The sequence below is a fragment of the Gavialis gangeticus genome, unplaced genomic scaffold, assembly GCF_001723915.1.
Source record: "Gavialis gangeticus isolate Ggan-Ray unplaced genomic scaffold, GavGan_comp1, whole genome shotgun sequence".
Classification (NCBI taxonomy): domain Eukaryota; kingdom Metazoa; phylum Chordata; order Crocodylia; family Gavialidae; genus Gavialis; species Gavialis gangeticus.
The window spans coordinates 234,145,585-234,149,655 of NW_017729032.1; the positions used below are offsets into that span (position 1 = coordinate 234,145,585).

Below are 4,071 nucleotides of genomic sequence, written 5' to 3' on the forward strand. Positions count from 1 at the left end.
TGTGGTCTTTCTATCCCAGAGCTTCATAGGAGCTGTCATGGACAGGGAAAAATTAGAAGGACCCATCCAGGCTGGACCTTGAGCTAAGAATTTAAGTCAAAAAAGTTCTTGTGCATTTCTCCATCTCTTTCCCATATGGCAGCCTTTGGTAAAACCTAAATTAAATGCATTGTACCAGTTTATTGCATCATAGTGCTTTAGTGTAGCATAGGGCTAGTTTGCATTTTATAGCAAAATTTGGGGTTGAAGATGGGGGGAAGAAATTACATTTGTTAGCTTACCATAATATAGCTTTGCAAACAGCCAAATATTTCTAGTAATATTTCTACTGAGATAGATGAAATGCAAATAAATCATAATTAAGGTAATAACATGATATAATTAATATGCTGGTAGTAAAATTAGGTGAAGCCTCCATATAAATTCCAGAAAGAGAATTTACAGGAAAAAATGTCCCTATGGCTATTGAACCATGGTGTTGGTTAAAAATGGATTTGATTTTAAAACACCCTCTTTGAGGATAAACGGATTCGTTGAAAGAGGTAAAGGGACCAGTGAAACACATTCCAATGGAAAAAATCTCATTTTTTATCAAATATTTCAGATGTGTACCTTAGTGTGTTGTCACTGCCATTGTTCTCCTTAGTTGGACTGTGGCCAGTCCACAATACACAGATTAAACCAGGATTAATTCAGGAGTAGGACAGTGAATTGACAGCCTTGCTGCACTCCATTGCTTTCTATAATCCTGATGGAGTTTCTGGATCCTGTGGTGGTAGGTGCTGTAAATAGTAAAGAATCAGAGAAAATACCTTTGATGTAACTCTGAACAACGATCTTTCTTAATGTGATCCACAGCTCTGGAAAGATCAAAAGATCCTTTTTGCTGCCCATTTAAGAGAAAGGAGAAATGCAAGTCCTGCCAGGCTGAATTTACATATTCAGAAGGTCTAATTTATATACTCCACTTCTTTCCCATGCAGTTATGAATAGTTTTCTTACATAATTTTGAATCTATTATTATTCTGTTTTATGGAAATGGTATTAAATAGCACATGTAAATGTATAAAGAAATTAGGACAGGTTGTAGCCTGGAGAAAGCAAGAAACCCTGAACTAAAAGTAATGCTTGGGTAGTGATCTTAAATTGAACAAGAGAATTAGGGGTCTAGAAAAGATTCTAGACCTAATTTGCAGTTCACTTTGTGGGACTGGCCCCGCTAGCAGCTAAGCTGGTACAGCCAACTGTGTAGCCTGGTAAGGCAGTAGCAGAGCTTGGGTAGCTGATTTCACTGAAACTGGATGTAGCAGGTCAGGTGGAGCTGACTTTGTAAAGTCCTAAGGCAAAATGAAACCTAGTGCTTTGGACTTCACTGGAGGACAAGCTAAAAAAGGCCACCTCCTGAAGTCCTCTCAACTTCTTAGTCTATTTGCATCTGCGTATGGTGTGAGTGAGCACTGTGTGGTGAATAAGGACTTTAGGCTCCCAAACAGCCAGTCATTACATATACTTCTTGCCTCTGCCAGCACCAGCCATAGTCCTTACAGGTAGTAATGCCACCTGAAAGAACAGTTGTGTTCAACTAAAGAAGAGTATTATCTCTAAAGCGACTGAGGTTCTCCCTGCTTCACTGTAGAGCTTCTGCCTAGAATCTTCCCCTCTCCTCCTGCCAGGATTTCTGCTATCAAATTAAAGAAAAATGACACACATTCCTATAACAGGCACATCAGAAATGCTTATAGCAATGACCCTGGGGCAGAAAGTATCTTTGTATGCTCATCACCACCTTAGGCACTGACAGCACCTGACACAATCTAGCCTCAGGTAATTTCAGTTCTTTTTTCCACTGACTGCTTATGAGGCTCCTAAACTTATGCTGCATAGGCTGTTTTAGAATTACTGCATGTTACAGAAGAAAGGTGTTTCTCTCAAAAATGAAAGCATGTAAATGTATTTTATTAATCAAGCTGAGCATGACTGATTCCTGAGTATTCCAAAATCAGATGTTCTTAATTTTCCTTTTAGCATGGATTTTTAAAGGACTAGAGAACCGTCTACCCAGTAGGCACTTAGCTCATTCTAGGAGGTCTTGTTGCTTTGAAACCTCAGCTATGCTACTTAGACAAAAAAGTTCTAAAGTTTATAGGGACCCTTAACTGGGAACCAACTCTTTCGCCCTTTGAACCCAACCACTTCCAAGTTTTAGGTAGAGTGACATGTTCAGTTTAAGCCTTATACTGGATTGACTGCATAGTTGGGATAATTTAGACAAACTTTTGAATGCAAAGTATTCTTCTTCAGGTGACCTACGTCAAAACGAGGTGACATGAAGAAGAATGCTTTGCATTCAAAAGTTTGTCTAACTTTATCCAAGCTATGCAGTTGGCCCAATAAAAGATATCACCCAGAAAAATCCTTGCCTCTCACACAATTCCTGGACCATTGCATCTACAACTTCACTCAAAGAGTACTAAGATTTAGACCATATTCCCAGACTGTATTAATCCTCCTTAAAACCTGGAATAAAATCTTACGTAAAACACAAATATAACTAAGACAATAAACCTTTTTAACACCTCTGCTTACCTTTTATCTTTGCTTTTCAGAGATATGCCATGTGAGCCATGTAATGTTCAAGAGATCAGCATAATAGTTTGGCCCACACGGATAAAAAAGACTTACTGGTATGGCTTAGAACTACAGTTCGTGGCCAATAAGATTGTTCCTCTTATGTGAGACAGACTTTACCCAAGTCTCAACATGGTTTTAGCACCAGTTTGTAAAATTTTAAACTTTTAGGAGTACAGTTTCTTATACATGTGCGTTCACCTTCTGTACTAGAAGATTAAATATGATTGTACAATAATATCCTTGGCCATAATTAATGGGCCATAATTCAATAGTTAATTTTAGGGTCAGGGTAATAATGAATAAAACCAGTACTTAGTTACCAAGTACCAGGGTTCAGATTCTATTATCTGCATTCAACTTATTTCTCAACCAATGCCACTGAAAGCAATAGGTCCACTCATGAAATAAGATACTTTACTGTGTGAGGCCTGGAAGATCAGTGAGTGTTTTGCTTGTTTCTGCCAGGTTTTGTGATTAGATTGTGGACTGTCATTGTTTTTAATGTTTTTATTAGTATTCTAGCTCCTGGGGTCATAGAATTGTATTAGAATCTGTTTAAAACAGGGACAGGCAATTATTTTGAGCGGAGGGCTGCTTACCCAGTTTCGGCAGGCTGTCGAGGGCTGCATGGGGAGCCCTGCCCCTTGACAGGTGCCCCGCCCCTTGACTGCCCCCTAGTCACCATCTTGGGACCAACATCCCAATGTCTTGGGACCAATGTCCCAGGGCCAGCTCCGGTGGGGCCCAAAGCAGGGTGCAGGCTGGCAGGGGTCTGTGGAGCTGGGCTGGGCTGCATCAGCAGGGAGGTGGGAGCTGGCCCAGCTCCACAGAGCCCCTGCCAGCTGGGACCCTGCGTTCTTGCCGCCCTGCTCTGGGCACCACTGGCACTGGCCCCAGGGCACCAGTGTGGGCCCGGTGCTCCCACTGGCTCCCTGCCTGCTCACACCCAGTGCCCCCCAGCCCTGCAGTACAGGCGGGGGGCAGCGCACAGCTCTGACCCCCTGCTCACCAGCAGGGAAGAAGCTGGTGCTGAGCATGGGGAAAAGTCACCCCTCACCTGCCCCGTGGCCAGTGCCCCGCATTGCAGGTGCTCGCAGCCCACTCAGGGCTGTCCATGGGGCAGGTGAGGGGCCTCTTTTCTCTGCACAGGGAAGGAGCCCAGGGAAAAGCTGAGCATGGGGGGGGAAGCAGCCCCCCCCCCCGCCCCATGCCTGGTGCCCCACGCTGCAGGCGCTCGCAGCCCTCATGGGGCTGTCTGGAGCGGGCACAGGCAGCCCCAAGCAGCTGCAGCGCAGGGCATGGGGCATGGGGCATGGAGCAGGAGAGAGGCCACTTCCCCCACACGCTCTTTCATTGCCCAGGGTCCCCCCCTCCACACCTACCCGAACTTCCAACCCAGAAATCCTGGAAGGGGCTTCCGGCTGGGGGGTGGGGCCAGGG

General features: G+C 44.4%; 1 protein-coding gene across 1 annotated transcript in view; it reads left to right on the forward strand.

Moving 5' to 3' along the window:
* LOC109303288 (SAM domain-containing protein SAMSN-1-like) overlaps nt 1-4,071 on the forward strand; it is a 187,674-nt gene that overhangs the window by 14,363 nt on the left and 169,240 nt on the right. The gene's annotated exons all lie outside the window — the stretch shown is intronic.